At 34.9% G+C, this 22920-nt stretch overlaps 1 long non-coding RNA gene across 1 annotated transcript; it reads left to right on the top strand.

Annotated features, from left to right (window-relative positions):
* The first annotated feature begins 2382 nt into the window (after window positions 1–2382).
* LOC112940485 (uncharacterized) lies at window positions 2383–21180 on the top strand. The gene is made up of 3 exons (XR_003244741.1): window positions 2383–2526; window positions 8579–8621; window positions 20934–21180. It is a non-coding gene; the product is annotated as an uncharacterized lncRNA (long non-coding RNA).
* The last annotated feature ends 1740 nt before the right edge of the window (window positions 21181–22920 follow it).

Raw genomic sequence — 22920 nt, forward strand, 5'->3', positions numbered from 1 at the left:
ATGATGTTCTTACGTACCAAAGAAGTTCATGTGTACCGGATGTTGAGAAATCAAATTCTAGAACAAGCCCATGGTTCCTGTTATTTTATACATTCGGGTACCACCAAACGTATCATGACCTTAGGGAGGTCTATTGGTGGGATGGTTTAAAAGGGACATTGGAATTTGTATCTAAGTGTCTAAATTGCAAACAAGTTAAGGCCCAACATCTAATACCGAATGGTTTAACCCAAATCATGGATGTTCCTACATGGAAGCTGGATTCCCTTGAACCTGGAGCTAAACTAATTTGATATGGGATACTGTGGATAGGTTGACCAAATCTTCCCACTTTGTCCCCGTTAACTCTTCTTATACTGCGGAAGAGTATGTTAGAATATACATTAATGAGATTGTGAGTCTATATGGATTCCTTTGTCCATTATTTCAGATAGAGGTTCCCAATTCACTTCTCACTTTCGGAAATCATTTCAAAATAGTTTAGGAACTCAAGTGAAACTTAGCAACGCTTTTCATCCTCAGACAGATTCTCAAGCGGAACGTACCATACAAACCTTAGAATATATGCTAAGTGCTTGTGTGATGGATCTTAAAGCTAGTTGGGATGAACACCTTTACCGTTGATTGAGTATTTCTATGGGTACTTTTGAGGCTCTTTAAGGTAGTAGGTGAAGATATCCGGTTGGGTTGTTTGAAGTTGGTGAAGCTTCATTATTTTGTCCCAACATTATCTATGAGGTAATTGAGAAAGCTCAGGTCATAAGGGATAGGTTCAAAACAGCCTATAGTCGACAAAGTCTTATGCCGACAATTGCAGCAAATATCTCGAGTTTGCTATAGGTAACCATGTCTACATGAAGATTTCACCCATCAAGGGGGTGATGAGATTTGGTAAGAATGGGAAGTTAAGTCCCACGTATGTTGGTTCTTATGAAGTTTTGCAACGGGTAGGAAAAGTTTCCTATGAATTGAAACTACCTATTGAAATAGCTTCTATTCATACGATGTTTCATATTTCTACGCTCAAGAAATACATAGGCGACCTGGTGTCTACTTTACCTATTGAAGGTCTAGGAGTGGATGAGAACCTCCTATAAAGAGGTTCTGGTATAAATCCTTGATTGACAAGTGAAGATGTTGAGGAACAAAGAGGTGGCTCCATAAAAGTTCTATGGAGAAACCACCTAGTTGAGGGTGCGACATGCGAAGATAAGGACGACATAAAGTCCCGTTATCCTCCTCTCTTTGGTAATTAAGGTTAGTTGTTCTTATAAATGATGGAAATAATGATTTAATATGAATTTGGCTTGTTATCAAGTATGTGCATATTCTGATAAAGTTAATGTCAAAATGAGTTTTCATGAAAAAGACTTTTTGTGTTATCTTGGACTTATGTGAAATATATGTTTTTTCCTCTTGATATTCTTTGTCTTTTAATATTGTATGGATAATAATAGCATGGTAACTCTTTAATATCATTTTGAGCTCATGTTGATGTTGAGAAGGAAATTCCTCATAATGTGTTATGAAATGTTGAGCTCTTATTTGTTGCGATTTGAGTTGCTATGTGTAATGCCATGTCATGTGTTGAATGGAGTTGTGAAGTGATCGTACGAGTTGTGACTCATGATGATAGGCATGTTGTTGGTTGTGCTTCTAGTATTATGTTTATCCTCCTCCTACAAAAGAGTTTTGTATCATTTGGGGACGAATGTTCCAAGGGGGATAATGTTACACTACGAAAATCTAAGACCTTATGAAGATCCTCACATGTTTTTCTAAGGTTAGTAACACTTTTATAAGTCCTAAAATAATGTTCAAAAACCATTTCGCAAATTTTAGAGCTAAGACATCAAGAAACGTGTATGACATCCGTGGGCTAGTGTAATTGAACAAGTTAAACGTCCTCATGTTTTATGAAGGTTTGGAGCGGTTTTATGAGAAATAAAACTGGTAAAATGACTTTATGTAAGTAAAACCAGGTATATAGAGAGAAAACGTCCAGGTCCAACCCCCAAGGGTCGCCCTAGGGGTCCACGAATGGACCCAAACATAGGCAAGCAAGCTGCCAAAATGTCCATGTGACAAATGGGTCCGCGTCGCGGACTTGGTGTTCCTTTGGTTAAAATTCATGTCTGAATATCGGGAACGTCTCAGACTCTTCTATCTAAAATATTAATTTAGAAAATCTTACGGGAGCAGCTTCGCATCACGGACTTCTTTCCCGACAAAAAATTGAAATTTGAAATTTGAAATTCAAGTTTGACTTCATTATACGGTAAATTTAAGTGAGTCGTGAGGGGTATTTTTGGTATTTCATGGGGGGGGGTCTATATATTGGTTTTCAATAATATTTCCCTCACATTTACTCCCTCACAACAAAACCCCAAATCAGAATCCAAAAGCTCTAGTCTTTCTCTACTTTCTCTCTCTATTCATCCTTCATTGAAGAACAATGAAGCTTGAAGAAGAAGATCAAATTCCCAAGTTTGTGCACTCAAATTTCGTGGATTAAATCTCAATAAGGTATGGGTTCTTCACTCTTTGGATTCCTTTCCTTAATAATTCCTTACAAAGATGATTTTCAATAATTGAAATTCCTAGGGTTTTTACTCTATAAATGGGTTTTCTTCCAAACCCAAAATCTATGACTAATCATGATGAATTATGATTTTCTATGACTAATTAAGTATGTATTGTTGAATAATTTATATTGTATTGTTGGTTTTCGTGTGAAGCATGTACTCTCCCTAAACAATGAAATTCGATTATGTTACATTGTTCACTTATTGTTATATAATGTTGGATTGGAACTATTGCTTGAATGAACACATTAAATGAATCCTTTCCCTTAACCCTAACTATGAGTTGGTCTTGTGTATGACTAGAGTAGTTGAGATAAGTTATGTTATTGGGTATTTCACTATATTGTTGGATGATTTATATGAATTGAATGTAAGTTCTTCATGAAGATTCTTGGAAGAAATAGGTAAGTCTTCTAAAGTCATCACTACTCTATTATGTTGATGTTGCCCTACGATTGATGTTATTATACAATTTAAACATGTATGATGTTTCTATACATATATGTCGGGCTGTGGATATGTTAAATGTGGGATCATGGTAAGGATTTGATAATGCAAGGTTGATAATGTTCTCTTGTATGACTTACACAATATGATGATGACATACAAAGATTTTATGATCTTAAAGAAAGATTCACATGTATTGGTAGTTCATTGAGTAGTAGTAAACAAACCCTCTATATAATACTCGAGTCTATCATTTGACATTTAAATAAGTGTAAATTATTAAGAGTACATTTTTATCTCCTATGTCCGTTCCAAGTAGACATAATGAGTTAACATCCATTAAATGTGACAATTCAAGCTGTTAACAAGACGCCTTTAGTCTACATACCATAGCTTCATGATAGAGTTAAATGAAGCAGCACACAAACAGACAATAAAACAAAACCAATATGCTCAAAGAACTAAAAGCAGGGGAATGTAATATATAATCGAGAATCTTGTGTTACCACCACATATGAAAGAAACTATTAATATGAACGTAACAAGAGATTGGATACCTTGCAAACATCATATGGTGATTCAGATTGCTCGTACCAGCGGCAATTGGACTCCATTTGATTGTATTTATATCCTAACAAAAAAATATTAGTCAGCAGCTCATGTCTAATTTGATTAAATGAATCAACAAAAAAAACAAAATTAGATGCTTTGCTATTTTCTCTGAAATCATTAAAGAAGACATCATATTTCACACTCCATATTTGCAGAAACAGTAAACTATTGACTGTATCCCCGAGGTCCAGTGGCATTCAACACCATCTCTCTACCTTATCAAATTTGAAAAATAGTATATGCCTACTGCACAATTCAAACGGCACATGCACCTAACATTGAGAAGGATAAGACAGGAGTCCCTTATATGTGGTATCATAAAATGATGAAGCCAACAAAGAACCTCAGGGGTCCCACTTGATTGCAATGATTCATTATGCAATGGCAAAGTAAACAACCCTTGAAAATATTTGCAACAGATACATCAATGTTCTAATCAAGCATAAGATGCTATCTTAGTCTTCACCGGATGTCTTGAGAACGCTTTGACTGGTTTGTTCTCTCCAGCTTTACAAGCATATATCATGTTATATGCATTGCTGGTCGCAAAAGAATCATTGTTTCGCGAAGCAACATCAAGAAATAGTTCTACACGGGTTGTATAAAAATAGTGAGAACATAAGAAAACAAAAGAAAAATATATCATTGATTAGATATGTGACAAAACATAGATAATAATTGAGACACAACAAGGGAAAAGAACACCTGAATAAAAATCAAATAGATGCTTCAATTCTCCCGACTTCACATTCGAAACAACAACAACTGTATCATTTCTACAGCTAAGGAGATAATCACAGTTCTTGATGCCTTTAATATGATTGACCCTTTATGTTTGTTAAGATTACTAACAATACCCCTGGATGAAAAGTATCTAATTAGTCAACTAGTTTGCTAATATGTGTCTTCAGGATTCTTACATTCAACATTTACTTTTATACACGAAGCTAGGATCAATAAGAGCAAACTAGATAAAAATCTTGTTCCTTTTAATTCTCTTGTTACAATTGTGCAACATGGTATTCCATATCTTGAATTGGATACACATTTGAACAATGCAGGACAAACATTTTGATTTATGGATTTTTCTATATGAAGTTTAGATCTTTGCATGTTAAAATATATGCCTTACATAGCTCAAATTAGTTTCCAATTTAAGATACTGAATACCCTTTTGCACAAATAAAATAAGAGCACCAAAAGGAACTAGATGTCCATCCATTGTGATCCTAGTGATCCTTGCATTTTATCCAAAAGTAAATGTTGAATGGCTGAGTCCTCAAAAATATATCAGCAAAACTAGTAGACCCATTCGATACTACCCAAAAAAATGCTAAATGTGTTAATCCTCAATTTGTACTAGTCCATCACAATCAAATTTACATACTCATGGCCAAGATTTGAGAATTTAAATCCTGTGCAAAAATGTAGAGATAGATATTAAATTTATATGAGATGTTTAAATTTTGTAGTAAATACACATTCAATTTACTGACTTCAAAACTTATTTTTCTAGTGGATGAATGGATCAAACCTATCAAACAACAACATGTTTCCGATAATGAAAAATTGTTTGCTTTAAAGAATTTAACATCATCTAAAAACAAAAACATACCCAGAGGTGTGTGGGGAGGTTGGTGTATATGCAAATTTCAACCCCTACCTTGTAAGGATAGAGTATCGGATTTTGAAAATCGGATTCTTGGGTATTTAGCAATAGAAAGATCACATCAATAATACTTTGATAGATAGAACAAGTTATGAAGATGAGAACTCAATTACCCAATTCACTTGAGATAACAAAAAACCATGTAATTCAGGAACTCAAAGGTTAAAGAGGTCATTGCTATGAATTGTATGCGACAAATGGATTTCTATTAAATCATCTCATATTTATAGAAGCAAAAAATGTGATAAATGTGAATTTTGGGATGTGTGACAACGTTTTGTTGGTTAAAATAAATGGTATTTTTATTGAATTGTTGAATGAGTAAACTACCATTCTGGCTCTAATAAATATATTTCCTTTTTTAACACCCTTGTTTAAATAAAAATTACACTGCCAAGAGTTTAGTGGTTAAATTAATTTATAAATATTCTTCGGAAGGGTCAAAATTTTATTGTTTTTTCTTCAATCTAAGATATAATTTCTTAAAACCTATTAATGTAAAAAATGATTGCTTATTCCTCACATGACAACACTTAATTATCTAGAGTTTAAGATATTCATAAATAAAAATATTAAATTAATCGGTAAGACGTGGACTTTATACGACGAATGAAATAAATATAATTTATTAATTTTGTATCGAATTTTCATTTAATCTTGATATAAGTGCCTACCATAGTGAATCTTTTATATTCATTGATTTGATGTGAAAACACTTAAGTTTGTCACACATAAAAATAAGGTCTGTCAAACATTTATTCTGTAGGTAAAATGACTTGTTTGAATGTTATTTAGTTTTTCCCCTAAAACAATAGCTAGTCAAACTTGAATATTAGTCCTCTACAATCCAATCTATCAAACACTATTTAAAGAAACAAACTAATAATTTATGAGATTTTAGCAATGGGATACACTTCATTTGTATAATTAATAAGTACTCCCTCTGTTTGAAAAAGTGGTCTCGTTTAACTTGACACAAAATTTTAGAAAATAAGGAAGACTTTCGAATCTTGTCGTCCTAAATTAATGTTATGTCAAACGACTTAAATTTCCTTTTAATCTTGTGGTCTTAAGCATGCAACATGGAAAACTGAATTTAAAATGGTACCAAAAAAGAAAAGAGGCTATTCTTTTCTAAACAGACTAAAAAAAAGGAAGTCATTCTTTTTGTAATCTTCTGGCCTTAGCTGAAGATCTTGTAAAACTCAGCGAGGTAAGTTACTAATTGACATGTCACTGAGTTGTTCGTCGAGGATGACTAATGTCTCCGAATGAGTGAAAACTAGATGGTTTTTAAGGCCATAAGGTTTAAAAGATTCATATCCTTCACTTTCCTCACTTTTAATCTTCCCAAATTTACACCCCAACTTTAGTTTATATATTTCATAAACTCTATAGTATTTTGTGTCATCCATTAAGGTGCGGAATTAGATTACATACCCTTCTAGATACTCAATATCATGTAATTTCGCACAAAAGTTTTGCTTTCCGAACATTGTGTTTATTTTTATCGCATTTTATATTCATTTGCGAATGATCATATCTAAGTAATTGTTAGTCCTTGGTATTTCTAATCATATTTATTTTGAATATGTCTATGTCCTAACTCGATAGTCTTGCTCGTATGGTAGTAATAATTGAAAACTCGTGATCTTGTGCTTTAAAATGAAATAAAATTTGTGGTGTTGTGCTTGCATGTCGTTACTGTTAGTTGGGTGAAGTTAAAGTAGCCTGTAATTGCACTAAATTACCTGATTTATCCAATAATAGAATATGTCACACCATTCTTAAGGGAAAAGTCATCAAAAATGGCAAACTTCAGCAAAACCGGGAGAACTCTAAGTATCTCAGGGTAATAGGTGTTCTGGGAATTGATTAAATTTAACTACTGCATGCTTTGATTGTTTTCGGGGATTGTGGGGTTAAATTTTAGAAGATGGGTTATAATTCTCCAAAAGCCTAAGAAGTGTACTAGAGCCTTACCTTAGTGTTTAAAGGTTGTGTCACTGTTTTAAGGTCTAAAATAATGAATATAAGTCATTTATAAAGTTTAAGAATCAAAACTTTAAACAACATCCATGACGTCTGGATACAAGTTTATTGAGGTAATAGTGTGCGTTAGCCTATTTAAATAATGTTTTGGAGTCAGAAAATGATAAATTTTTGTTGAAGAATGTCTTACATGTATTAGAGTTAGTTTATAGTAAAAATTTCTGGGTGCGACTTCCCAAGGACCAACCAAGGGACCTTGAGGATGACCCTTGAAAAAGTGGCAAAAAGCTGTCGAGAGACAGTGTCACCAATGAAAACAATAGACGCGTGGTCCAATCAATGGGGCGTCGATGGACACTTAACCAAATTCGATAAGGGCTTGTTTTGAATTGTCTCTGACCAAAATGACGGACAAGCAGAACGGCTGGTCCCTCAGTCGTCGTTTGATAAATGGGGCGTTGATTGTGGTTTCATATGTTAAGATTGTCTTTTGCTGCACGTTTTTAAGTTGACTAAATTAATTAATTAGGTTGTATAAATACCCAAACCAAATTAAACTAACATAACCAAATCAAACTAACCTAACCTAATTAAACTAACCTAACCCTCAAAACTCCCAAAATCCAATACTCCTCCTTCTCTCTTCTTCTCGCTCCCAACTAGAAGAACACCATAGAAGTCAAGGTCAAGAAGGTTCTAGGGATGCAAAAGTTCAAGTCTATCCATCAAACTTCATCAATAAAAAATGTATGATATTCCTTTTACCTTTGGGATCTCTTTCCCCAAAGGGATCCTTCTAATTGATTTCAAAAATATGAAATTCAAGTGGGTTTACTTCAAATACGAAATTGATCTTTTGAATTGATTTGTTATAATTTTTTTAATATTATGAGTATATTAACATGTATTATAACTCAGTTATGTTATTTCTTGATAGATTGGTCTAATTACTGCATGATGACCTATTACCCTTAGTCCTAGGTTTTAATCTTGAATTGTATAGTATTGACTTAATTGGTTTGGTTAGTGATTGAATTACTATCCTATGTTTTTATTATGCATATTATGAGTAGATTGTGATATATTGTAATCAAATTATGCTATTTCTTGAGTAATTGACCTAGGTTATGAAGTATGTTACGAACATGACCTAAGTCTCCAATTATAGGCTATGAACTAGTGATGAATTGTTGTATTGTAATTCAATTGGCCTGGATATTATGTTGGTTACTATTGTGTGATTATATTATACCATTTCTGCGTTGAATTGTAGGTTGATAGAGAGACCGTGATGATGACATTGTGAAGGAGATTGAGTAAGTCTTGTGATTAAGTGATTATGTTATATTGAAGTATACCTTATATTAAGATTGGTAGGGTTAGTATGATGTTGAATTCAAATATTTTTAATTATTGATTCTGAGTTGTTTTCTAAGATGTAATAAGGATGGTGATAACTTACCATTGTGTCTTATTATGATGTGACTATGTAAATTTGCTAACCTCACATGTATGAATTGTAATGAAAGGAAAATACTCATGAATTTCTTAGTGAGTTATGATGATGATGATTATATAAGGGATATACCTTACGACCTACATTAAGTATGATGATTAATAAAAGCATTAAATACATTTTAAAAGGGACTCTATCATAGCATCGAGTAAACTAGAGTGAGGAGTCTTCCTTCCCACATAGGGAAAGTAGGATCACTAATGTAATCATGATATTAGATACTTAAATGTATATAACATAAAGGGGTACCAACTATTTCTCCTAGTTCTTGAACTATGTTGTCCCCATAGGAATACTAGCTAGTGGATTCACGTCGTTGCTATGATCACATTTCGGTACTACCTTGCCATGTAGTCCACCTTCCTTCAGTGTAGGGTTCCATGACACCTGATTCCATATTAGCTCATGTGATAAATCGGTAAAGGCAAGATGTTCCCAAAAGTTAAAATGAACTAAAGGAATGAAATCTAACTAGGATGGCCTAAGGGTTTTAGCTTAGTCTACATACGGGTATGAGACTCTACCTAAACATTGCACTAGTTAGCCTTGAGGGAAGTCTTAGGAGGATGTTATTATCTATGTATATGCTTATAATTGTATATGATATGTGTGTGATGTTCTTTTACATTGTTGAAACTATATGATGATGGGTTTCATTTATGAATATGTGTTTGGTCTCTATGGCTAGAGTATGAGGATAACTACTCTTAATGATATGCTATGTGAAGTTGGACATTGATGATTCTTGTTGGATTTACTTGGTTGTCATAGGTTATGGGGCTTTGCTTAGTCATTGCACTATTTTACTTAATGAGGGTTCATGAGTAAATATCTTGCTTTGATTATGTTGTAATGAACTCTTATACATGATTATTGATGTTATAACTTGATGATAGAGTTGTCTTGATTATAAGTTCTAGTTTGTTTGTAATCATGATTGACTTGGCTAGTCTTAGAATGATGAAAATGATCTTGACATAATGAATATTTCTTATTGAGTGTTATGAACTTTTGAAGGTTACTATGGAATTTTAGAGTAAATTGCATACTTTAACGAAATGTCCCTTTTTATCATGATTTTATGTTGTGTGAGCATATGGTTTAATACTTAGAACAAGTGATGTGCTAATGCCATTTTCTACCTTTCCCCCCAATATTTTAGATTTCGATTGCTGAAGGGTTTTTGAGACGACTTTGAATTCTCACTTATCCAAGTTTGGTAGGTCCTCACTTTCCGAGGGAAATTCCATTATCAAACATTTGATGTTTTTCTAGTTATAAGACTTCTAGATCTTTCCTTTTCATTTGAGTTCTAAAGATTGTATAGCCTATATTTGTCATTATTACATTGATGTATGGGATGTGCCCAATTTATATACTCTTTTTTAGATGGTTATGAGATGAGATATCCGTTTAAGACTGTGTTAAGTATCTTAGATATCTATGTCCAATAAAAGTAGATGACTATGTAATGTTCTTATACGAAGGGTGTATGTATACTCGATATGAATATATTATGTATATGCGGGAGGTGTATGTTACCTCAAGATAGATATATAAAAGTTCGAATTTTTTCCACATTTTAACCTATGAATGTAATGATGTAAACTTAGAGGCTACTTTTAGTCCTTAGAGAGGACGCCGACGCCTTACGCTTGAAGGGTGCTCCCCAGATATGACAAACTTGGTATCAGATCATGAGGTTAAATATCTTTCGAGTCTATGTCTCATCTTACCACGTCTATGTAGATTCTTATTTATAATTGTGAAGCGTGCCACACTTATGTATAGGAAACTATATATGTTTAGGAATTTTTTCTCTTCTTGGAAATCAAATATCGTGACTCTAGAGTCTTGGCTCTATGTACCCTTATTATCTAAAACTTTATTGTGATTATAGGCAATGAATACTCGAAGAAGAACCGCACGAATACTTGATGAAGATATGGCAATGCGGGAGCTCCTCCCCGAGGCAATCAAGTCCCTACTCTTGAAGAAGTATCAAATGATGACCAAGCTATGGTTAATCCTCCTCCTTTGGCGGATGGTGACATAAGAGCTGCCTTTCTCCAAATGTCCCAAGCCATTACTACTCAATTATAATCAATCACTATTCAAGCTCAAGAGATGACGTCCCATGCTAATCATGAAGTTGTACCACGAGCAAAGAAACATGTTGGTACCATCGCCTCCCGTTTAAGGGATTTCACAAGGATGAATCCCTCTACTCTCTATTGGTCAAAAGTTGAGGACCCTGAAGAGTTCATTGACGAAACCTAAAAAATCCTCTATGCTACGGGGTTGACTATTAGTGAGAAGGACGAGTTATCCACTAACCAACCCAAAGATGTGGACAAAACTTGGTACGTCCGACGGATAGACAATTGGTCTTTAAGAGGTTGACCGGTGACTTAAGAGATTTTCAAGAAGACTTTTCTTGATAGGTTCTTTCCTTGGGTAAAGAGGGAATCCAAAGTGGAGTAATTAATCAACCTTCGTCAAGGAGGTATGAGTGAATTTGAATACACTTAGAAATTAAGTTATGTGCCTTTTTTGGTTTCCAATCCTAGAGTTGAAATTAGCCTCTTTCTGACGGGAGTGTCGAGTGACTTGAAATAAGAATTTCATCTGGCTATGATACATAAAAATATAAAAATTTCTCATCCATAGTTCATGATCAACAAGTGGAAGAGAAAAGGGTTAATAGAAAGAGTAGAGATGCCAAGAGGGAAAGGTCTTTTGATGGTGGTTCTCCAAAGGGGAGACTTGATATCCAAGACAAGCGTAGGTTTAGGAAGAGGTATTATAATAAATTTCATACCAAATTTCCCAAGGGTCGTGATGTTAGGATGTATACCCCTAAGTGTCAAAAGGGAAGAGGTACTAGATCACCAAACAAGAAGCCGACCTGTGGAAAGTTTGGAAAGAAACATTATGGTGATTTCCTTATTATTTCAGAATTGCTTTGGGTGTGGAAAGATTTCCACAAGGTTAGGCATTGCCCAAATGTGACGGTGCAAGACAAAGATAGCGGGAAAACTAGTTGTTTTCAATGTGGATCCTCCAAAGAAGAATCGATTTTATTCACTTTGCTCAAGGGTTGAACAAGACAGTTCTCCCGATGTGGTTACCGGTATGTTACATGTCTTCTATATTGATATATATGATTTACTTGATTCGGGTGCTACAATTTCTTTTGTTACTCCCTATATAGCTAGAAAGTTTGATATTTTCCCTAATATTTTAAATGAAACTTTCATGTTAACTATACTGGTAGGTGAGTCGGTTGTTGCGAAGGGGGCATATAGAAATTGTCCTATAATGTTGCCCAATAGAGTTACTCATGTTGAATTGGTAGAACTTGACATGGCTGATTTTGATGTCATTTTGGGGATGGATTGGTTGCATGATTGTTTTGCTTCCATTGATTGTAGAACTAGAATTTTCAAGTTCAACTTTCCAAATTAATCCATTTAAGAATGGAAAGGATGAAATTTTATTCCTAGAAGTAGTATAATCTCTTATCTCAAAGCTTGTAAAAGAATCTAAAAGGGCTGTCTATATCACATTGTAAGAGTCAAAGATATAGACTCCGAAAATCCTCCCATTGAGTTAGTCCCCATAGTAAGGGAATTTAGGAGGTCTTTCCTAATGATCTTCCCGGAATCCGTCCCGAACGGAAAGATTGGTTTTGGTATGGACTTGCTATAGGATACCAATCCCATTACAATTCCTCCTTATTGGATGGGTCTGACCAAATTAAAAGAGTCGAAGGCTCAACTCAAAGATTTACTAGACAAAGGCTTCATTAGACCTAGTTTTTCTCGTTGGGGGTGCTCTGGTTTTGTTTGTGAAGAAGAAGGATGGGTCGCTTAGAACATGTATTGATTATCACTTACTCAATATATTAACTATTAAGAACAGGTATCCACTCCCTCGTATTGACGACTGGTTTGATAAACTCCAAGGTTCAAACTACTTTTGTAAGGGTGACTTGAGATCGAGGTATCACCAACATAGGTTGAGAGATGATGGTATACCAAAAATGACATTACGGACTCGATATGATCACTATGAATTCTTAGTAATGTCCTTTGGTCTCACTAAAACCCTGGTTGCATTTAGGATCTCATGAATAGGGTGTTTCAAAGTTACCTAGATTTATTTTTCATTATCTTGATTGACGACATCTTGATATATTAAAAAATGAGGGTGAATACATAGACCATTTGAGGGTGGTGTTAGAAGTGCTTAAGGAAAACAAATGCCAAGCATAGAAAATATGAGTTTTCGTTCAAGTCTATGGCGTTTCTTGGTATCATCTCTAGTGAGGTAGTTGAGGTTGATCCAAGGAAAACCGAGGAGGTGAAAAATTGGCCTAGGCCATTGACTTTAACCGACATTAGGAAGCTATTGGATATAGCGGGTTATTATATGAAGGTTAGGGATGTTTTGCGTCCATTTCATCTCCCTTGACTACTTTGACCCAAAAGAGTACGAAATTTGAGTGGTCAGAGACATGTGAGAGAATCTTCCGAATCTTGAAAAATAGGCTTGCTTCCGCTAAAGTGTTGACTTTAACGAGGGTACAAGGGTTTTGTTGTAAATTTTGATGCATCCCGAATAGGTTTAGGGTGTGTGATTATGCAACGTGGGAAAGTAATACCCTATGCCTCTAGGCAACTTAAGGTGCATAAGAAAAATTAACAAACTCATGATCTTGAGTTAGCAGTCGTGGTATTTTCCATGAAAATATGGAGACATTAATTGTGTGGTCTCCATGTTGATGTGTATACTGATCATAAGAGTCTTCAAATGTGTTAACTCAAAAGGAGTTAAATCTCCCACAAAGAAGTTGGTTGGAATTGTTGAAATATTACAACAAGAGTGTTCTCTAAAAACCCGAAAAGGCCAATGTTGTTATGGATGCTCTAAGTCGTATGACCATGAGTAGTGTGTCTCATGTAGCAGAATCTTAAAAAAAAACTAGTGAAAGATGTTAATAGGTTGGCCAGATTGGGTGTTAGATTGGAAGATTCTCCGAATGGTGGCATTATGGTCCATCATAACTTTAAGTCATCTTTGGTGATTGAGGTGAAGTCTAAGAAACACCTTGATCAACCATTGATGTACTTGAAGAAATTAGTTCTTGCTTAGCTTAATGAGTCATTCTCCTTAGGGGAGATGGTGTCTTTAGGTATCAAGAAAGGTTGTGTGTTCTAAATGTAGATTTCTTGAGCAACCGGATTCTTATGGAAGCTTATGGATCCCGGTACTCCATCCATCCAAGTTCGAAAAACTTGTATCATGCCCTTCGAGAAGTGTTTTGGTGGGAATGCATCAAGAAGGACATAGAGGAATTTGTTGCAAAATGTCTGAATTGTCAAAAACTGAAAGTCAAACACCAAAAGTCAGGTGGTTTACTTCAAGAAATCCAAGTCCTTACTTGGAAGTGGGAAGACATCAATATGGACTTTGTTGTAGGTTTACCTCGGACTCAAAAGCAATATCACTCCATATGGGTGGTTGTGAATATGTTGACCAAGACCGCTCCTTTTATTCTCGTCAAGTGTACTTACTTACACATTGGAGTATTATGCAAGGATTTTCATAGATGAGATTGTGTATTGCCATAGTATTTCGTTTCCATCACATCAGATAGGGGTGCACAATTCACATCCAGGTTTTTGAGGTTATTGCAACAAGGGTTGGGTTCCAAGGTGAAGCTAAGCATAACTTTTCATCCTAAAATGGATGGACAAGCGGTGCTTACTATTTATACCCTTGAGGATATTCTTAGAGCATGTAGAATTGATTTCAAAGGAAATTGGGATAAGCACTTGCCTTTGATGGAGTTTGCTTACAGCAATAGTTACCATTCATCTGTGTCTATGGCTCCTTATAAAGCCTTGTATAGTAGGAGATGTAGATCTCCAATTGAATGATTTGAAGTGGGTGCCTCTTCACTTTTTGATCACGATTTAATTTATATAACTTTAGACAAAGTTCATATCACAAGGAATCGCTTGAAAACAGTCTATAGCCGGCAAAAGTCTTATGCCGACCATAGGAGAAGGGAATTTGAGTTTGAAGAAGTTGATAAAGTGTATCTGAAAATTTTTCCTATGAAAGGGGTGGTGATATTTGACAATAAAGGGAAGTTGAGTCCTAATTATGTACGTCCCAATGAAATCTTGCAAAAGATTTGTAAGGTTGCATACGAGTTGAGATTGCCTAATGAATTGGCTTCGGTTCATCCGAGTGTTCCATTTTTCCATGCTTAAGATGTAAATAAGTGATCCTGAGTCCATTCTTCCTATTGATGGTCTACGTGTTCAAGAGAACCTTTTCTATGTGGAGGTTCTGGTTCAAATTATTGATAGACAAGTAAAGGAGCTAAAGAACAAAGAGGTAGCTTCCGTAAAGGTGTTATGGAAGAATCACCTAGTTGAGGATGCAACATGGGAGGTCACGTTACCCTCATAGATTTGATAACTAAACTTACTTATTCCTACTAATAATGAAAATAATGACTAAATTTGAAGTTTCTTTGACTTTTTGTGAAATTTTTCAAAAATGTTCATGTCACAGTGAATAATGGTAAAGTTATGCCTATAGACTTGAAAATTGTAAATCTTACTTGTTTTGAGTTATGTTGAACATGTTGATATATTGATTCTTTATGAAATGAAATTGACCATGTTGATAGATTGAGTTTTGGAAAATTGACTCCTTAATGATATGTTTAGCTCATGTTGTTGTGAGAAGGAAATTCTTGATATTGTTATCATTGAGATTTATGTGTAGTAATTAAAGTTTTGAATTTCTACATGTAAATTCCATGATTGATGTTGTAACTCATGTTGTCGTGTGTTTTTGGTTGGCTGCTACTCTTGAGTCTACTCCTTCCTTTTTAGGAATTTTAGTGTTATTCGTGGACGAATGTTCATAAGGAGGGGATAATGTAATACTCCAAAAGTCTAAGATGTATTCTAGAGCCTAAAATCAATGTATAAGGGTTGTATAACTGTTTTAATGTACAAAATAATGAATGTAAGTCATTTAGGAAGTTTAAGAATTGAAACGTCATTGAACGATCATGACATCCGAAAACTAGTTCAGTTAGGTGCTAGTAAGCCTTAGCCTATTTTACAAAGTTTTAGTATACGCAAAATGAGGAATTTCGGTGGAAGGATATCAAAAATGTATTTGAGTTTGTTTATAGTTGAAATGTCCGGGTGCAACTCCCCAAAGACCAACCAAGGGGCCTTGAAGAGGACCCTTGCAAAAGTGGCAAAAAGCTGTCGACAGACAGTTTCACCAAAGAAGGCCATCGACGAGGCATGGTCCAATCGATGGGCCATCGATGTCACCCTCAATGGATACATAGAAAGATTTGAGAAAGGTCTGTTTTGGACAGTCTCTGAACAAAACGATAGACACACTGGATGATTGGTCCCTTGCCCATCATTTCACAAATTGGAAGTCGACCGTGGTCTCGTCTGTAAAGACAGTCTTTTGCTGCATATTTTTAAGTTGACTATATTAATTAATTAGGTGGCTATTTAATTATTTATGTGTTAATGGAGGTCTAATTAATTTTATTAATGACCTATATAAAGACCCTAACCTAAATAAAAAAACCTAACCATCATAATTCTCAAATCTCAATTGTTACTCCTCACTTCTTTCTCTCTCCCATGTAGAAGAACACCATAGAAGTAAATGTCAAGAGGTTTAAGGGTATAATAGATATAAATTTTATCCATCAAAATTTATCAATTAACAAGGTATGTGATTCATTTCACCTTTGGGATCTCTTTTTCCAAAGGGCTCCTCCAAATTGATTTCGAAAATATGAAATTCAAGTTACTTCCAATACGAAATTGATGTTGTGAATTGATTTGTTTATGATTTATTTTGGATATTATTAATACATTAACATTTCTTATAACCGAGTTATTTAATTGTTGATGGATTGGTCTAGTTTGTAAAAGATGACCAATTCCCCTTAACCCTAGGTTGTGATCTTGAATTTAATTGTATAGTATTGTCTTAATTGGTTTGGTTAGTATGTGAATTACTATACTATGTTGTTATTATAATAATTATGAGTAGATTATGATATATTTTAATGCAATTATTCTAGTTCTTGCTTAATTGACCTAGGTTGTGAAGTATGTTACCAAGTTGACATAAGTCTCCAATTCTAGGCTATGAAATAGTGATGAATTGTTGTATAATGATTCAATTGGACTTGTTATTAAGTTTGTTACTATTGTGTGATGATATTATACCATTGTTGTGTTGAATTAAGAGTTTATGGTAAGACCTTGATGATGGCATTGTGAAGTAGATTGATTAATTATTGTGATCTCTATTAGTTACATCAATTATAGTTACTTATGATTAAGTGATGATGTTGTATTGAAGTATATCTTATATTAAGATTGGTTGGGTTTGTATGATGTTGAATTGAGTTGTCTTGAACTATGGAGTGTGAGTTGTTGGCTAAGATGTAAATGTTATAAGTATGGTGATAACTTCCCAATGTGTCTTATTATGATGTGACTATCTCAATGTGTTAAACTCTCATGTATGAATTATAATGAAAGGAAAACAGTAATGCATTTCATACTAATCTATGAGGAAGATTATTGTATAAGGGATAGAATCTATGACCTACATTATGTTATGATGATTAATAAGGACATTAAAGACATTTCAAAAAGGACTCTAGATTAGCACCAAGTGAACTAGATGAGGAGTGTCCCTTCCCACATAGGAAAGGTAGGATCACTAATGCACTCAGGATGTTGGATATTACAATGTATGTATCATAAAAAGGGTCCAAACAATATGTCCTAGTTCTTGAACTATGTTTCCCCTATAGGAATACTACCTAATGAATCCACATAGTTGCCATGTTCATGTTCTGGTACTCCCTTGGAAAGTATTTCTCCTTCCTTCGATGTAGGGTTCAATGACATCGGGTTCAACATTTGCTCATGTGGTCTATGTTGTTTAAGGCAAGGTGTTCCCAAAAGGTAAAATTAACTAAGCATATGAAATCTAACTAGGATGACCTAAGGAGTTTAACTTAGTCTAGGTAGGGGTATGTGACTCTACTTAAATATTGCACTAGTAAGCCTTGAAAGATGTCTTAGGAGGATGTTCTTATATATGTATATTCTTATAGTAGTATATGATATGTAAGTGATGCTTTTATTTTGATAAGTATATGATAATAGGTTTCACTTATGAATATGTGTTTGGTCTCTATGGCCATTGTATGATTCTATGTACTCTTAATGATATGCTATATGAAGATTGGACATCAGTTATGATTCTTGTTGGGCTTAGTTTATTGAGTAAGGTTATGGGGCTTTGCTTATTCATTGCACTAGTCCACTAAATGAGAGTTCATGAATAATTATCTTACTTTGGTTATGTTGAAATGAACTCTTATACATGCTTGTTGATGTTATAACTTGATGATAGAGTTGTCTTGATTATATGTTCTAGTTTGTTGGTATGCATGATTGACTTTACTAGACTTAGTATGATGAACATGATATAACGTTTGTGTGATAAGGTATAAACACTTTTTAAGACCTATCCTAATGGATATAGGTCATTTAGGAAGTTTATGAACCACAATGTCCAAGAACGTCCATGACGTTTGGAAATTTAGTTCAAGGAAGTAATAGTGTGTCTTAATCTATTTGACTAGCTTCTAGGAGTCGAAAATGCATGAGAGTTGGTTGAAGGGTATATAACATGTGTTTTATATGATTCTTGGTCGAAATATCTGGGTACGACTCCCTAAAGAACAACCAAGGGCCCTTGAAAAGGACCCTAACATGTAGGAGGCAACACTGCCTTGGCAGTGTGGAACCACGAGATGCAAAGACTGGCTCTAATATGGATCGACGGGGCGTCGTTGCCAAACGTAGACCAAAACTTAGCAAAAACTCTTGATCCCTCTCCTTCATAAGTCTCTGATCAAAAATACGACTATGCAGCACGGAGAGAGGCCTGGCCGTTAATGGACCAAGGATCCGTCGATCCGGGTCTCGTCGATGGGCCTGTAATTTTCCTGCACGTTTTAAGTTCGACTCACTTAATTAGTCAATGGCTTTTAAGGGATTCAAATTAATTCAATTAACCCCCCATATAAAGACCCCAACCCTCATTAGAATAAACATAATTCACCAAACAAATCCTCTTCCTTCTATCTTCTTTCTCTCTCTATTAGAAGACACCATTAAGGACTAGGTAGGGGAGGAATTTAGGTGCTATAAAGGGACGAATTCACCATCAATTTTTCATCAAACGTTCAAGTATGGGATGTAATTCACCTTAAAGACCTCTTTCCTCAAAGGGTTCCTTCAAAATATTTTCTAAAGTTGGGTTTTCTTGTGTGTTCTTCTCAATCTCAAAAATTAGGTTATGAATTCATTTGTTTCTGTTTTCCATTGGATAATATGAATAGAATAACATGTATTCTAACTTAATTATGATATATCTTGATGGTTTTTGTATAGTTTGTAGATGATGACCCTTAACCCTAGGTTTTATATTGACATGAATTAAGTTGAAATTGGTTCAGTTGACTTGGTTATTGGTTGAATTGCTATTAATTGATGTTGTTACACTAATAATGGACACAATTGAGTGATTTGTAGCCTTTCATACTTGTCCTTGAGATGATGAACTAGGTTAGGAAGTGAATTGACCTAAGTTTCTTATTTTAAGATCTAATCTAGTATTGAATTGTGATGTCGTGATCCTCCTAGCCTTGTTATCATTTTGAATATTGAATTATGATGTTGTATACCCAAAATTGGGATGATTTGAGGGTTATGGTAAGAAATTGATGAAAAACTATGAAGGAGACTTTGTAATCTTGTGATCTCTATCCGTTACTTTAAATTGTGGTTAATTATGATTAAGTCATGATATTATATTGGAGTATGCCTTGTATTAGGATTGATAGGGTGGTATGATGTTTAATTGAAATTTCTTTATTATGATTGTGAGGTATTCTCTTAAGATGTAAATGTTATAAGTAGGGTGTATGATTTACCAATGTGCCTTATCATGACATGAAATACGAATATTCTAACCTCACTTATATGAATTGTAATGAAATGCAATTATTATTGAGCTATTGATGATGATGATTCTACAAGAGGTAGACCATATTACCTAAACCAAACCATGATTGATAATAAAAGGCTTAAAGACATTTCAATAAAGGGGCTTAGCTTAGCACCGAGTGAACTTGACAATGGGACGTGATGACTACCTATAGAGGATGATTGACCATATAGTTTTAAACAAGGTTTAGACTTCCCAAAGAGGGATACTCATCCAACAGATTCCTATGAGAGGAGTGGCGTATAGAGGGATTATACCTATCTCCTAGTTCTTAAACTATGTTGCCCCCATAGGAAGACTAGCTAGTGGATCCACCTAGATAGCTACATTTATGTTTTGTTTTATTTTGGCCGGTACACCATCTTTCATAGGTGTAACATTTTACAACCCCGGATTCCACATTTAACTCTTGTGGTCTTTACCGGTTAAGTCAAGTTTTCCCTAATCTAAAATGAAGTAATAAAGTATAAACTAACTAAGGTGACTTTAGATGTTTTACATAGGTTAGTAAGGGGTATGGGACTCTACTTATGCCTTGCACTAGTTGGCCATGATGGAAGCTTTAGGAAGTTGATAATATGTATGTATATGATAATGATGTATATGATAGTAATATGTTGATGCTACAATATAAATGGTATTATATGATGATGATTACCATTATGAACATGTAATTGGATTGTATTATTAAAGTATGATGTTACATACCATTAAAGGTCATATTATGTGAATTTAGACATTAGTTATGGTTTCTTGTTGGGGCTACTTGATAGAGTAAATTTACGGAGCTATGCTTGGGTAATGCACTTGTTGACTTGAGGAGGATTCATGGGTACTTGTCTTGCTTATTAGGATATTGTTGACTCTTTTTAATGCTTGTGAATATGGTTTCAAAATTAGTACAAGTGGCGTAATAACCCCATTTCATCCTTTTCCCCAAAAATTTTAGGTTGCGGTCATTGAAGGCTTATTCGAGATGACTTGAAGAAGAATTGGATATACTCTACCATCCAAGTGTGTAGGTCCTCACATTCCGAGCACGATGCCAATATCAAGCTTATGGAGTTTCTTTGTTTTGTACGACTATTATGTTCACTATATTTTCGTTTGAGTATGATTTGTATAAGCCTGTAAGGATTCTATACATTGATGTAGGGCTATTCCAAATATTTTGTGATCGATTAGATGGTATGAGATGTGACAACCTCTTAGACTATGTTCTATCTTATATGTATATCTGCAATAAAAGTAGAAGTCTATGTAACCTTTTTGTACAAGGGGTCTATGTATACTCGATATATATATTATGTGTATGTAGAGGTCTATGTAAACCTCCAAGTAGAAGTAATAAAAGTTTTACAATTTCCGCTAAATTAAACTAATGAATGTGATGATGTAGGCTAAGAGGATAGTCTTAGTCCTCAAAGAGGACGCCGACGCCGATACGTGTAGGGGGTAAACCTGGATGTGACAAACTTGTTATCAGAGCATGAGGATAAATATTTTTGATTCAATGTCTCTCTCAACCACGTCAATGTAAGATCATGTGCATAATTATGAAGCATGACACACTTAAAGATAAGAACTTACATGATGCCTAGGAAACTCTAATTTTTCTGGGAAATCTCATATTGTGCCATTAGAGTATACTTATGGCATCCTTTTACATCTAATCCTCTTGTTGTGGTTATAGAAAGAATGAACACTTGAAGGAATGTGGCACGAAGACTTGAAGAGGAGAGTGCCAGTGCAGGAGCTCCTCCCCATGATGATTAAGTTCCCCCACTTGAAGAAGATGCTAATATGAAACCAACTTCGATTAATTCTCCACCATTGATGGATCATTATATAAAGGCTGCCCTCATCCAATTGGCTCTAGCCACCACTATTCAAGCCCAAGCTATGACGACCCATGAAAATAGAGAGGTTGTACCCCATCCACATCAACAAATTCTACTATGTCTTCCCTTCTAAGGCACTTCAGTCCGATAAATCCTCCAACCTTCTACGAGTCTAAGGTTGAGGAAGAACCCCAAAAGTTCATTGATAAGTTCTATAAGATACTCTTGGCTATGGGGTTGTCCACAAGGGAGAAGGCCGAGTTGGACACCTATAAACTTAAGAACGTATCTCAAGTATGGTATGTACGATGGAGAGATAATATCCAATGAGGGGTGGTTCCGTGACTTGGGAGTTCTTTAAGAAGGCTTTTCTAGATAGGTTCTTTCCTAGGGATATGAGGAAAGCTAAAGCGATGAAGTTCATAAACCATCACAAAAGAGGTATGAGTGTTAATTAACAATCTTCGAAATTCACTAAGTTGTCGAAATATGCTCCTTCTTTGGTTCTGATCCTAGAGATGAAATGAGCCGCTTTTGACGGGGGTGTCAGATGAATTGCAAGAGGAGTGCCGTTTAGCTATGTTACATCACAACATGAACATTTCTCATCTTATGGTTCATGCCAAGCATATGGAAGAGGCAACGACAAAAAGAAAGAGCAAAGATGCTAAGAGGGCAATATCTTTTAATGGGGGTCCTTCAAAGAATAGGTTTGAGATACAAGAAAAGCCTAGATTTAATAAGAGGGTTTCTAATAAAGTTTCATTGAAGTTACCTAAGGCTCGTGATGATAAGGTAACCAAACCGAGAGCTCAAAATGGAAGGAGTGGAAACTCACCTCATGAAAAGACTACATGTGCATAATGCGGAAAGGGTTATTTTGGTGAGTGCTTGGTTGGAAATGGAAATTTTTTTGGTTTTCGTAAAAGTGGGGAAAAGTTTAGGGATTCCCCTAATATGAGGGGTCAAGACATGGGTAATGGTCAATTTCAAGCAAGTGGTTCAAATGAGGATCGAAAGAAGAATTGCTTCTATGCTCTCCGCTCTAGGGATGAGCAACAAATTTCTCCCAACGTGGTGACCGATATGTTGAAA

This window comes from Solanum lycopersicum, chromosome 12 (genome assembly GCF_036512215.1).
Source record: "Solanum lycopersicum chromosome 12, SLM_r2.1".
Taxonomy (NCBI): Eukaryota; Viridiplantae; Streptophyta; class Magnoliopsida; order Solanales; family Solanaceae; genus Solanum; species Solanum lycopersicum.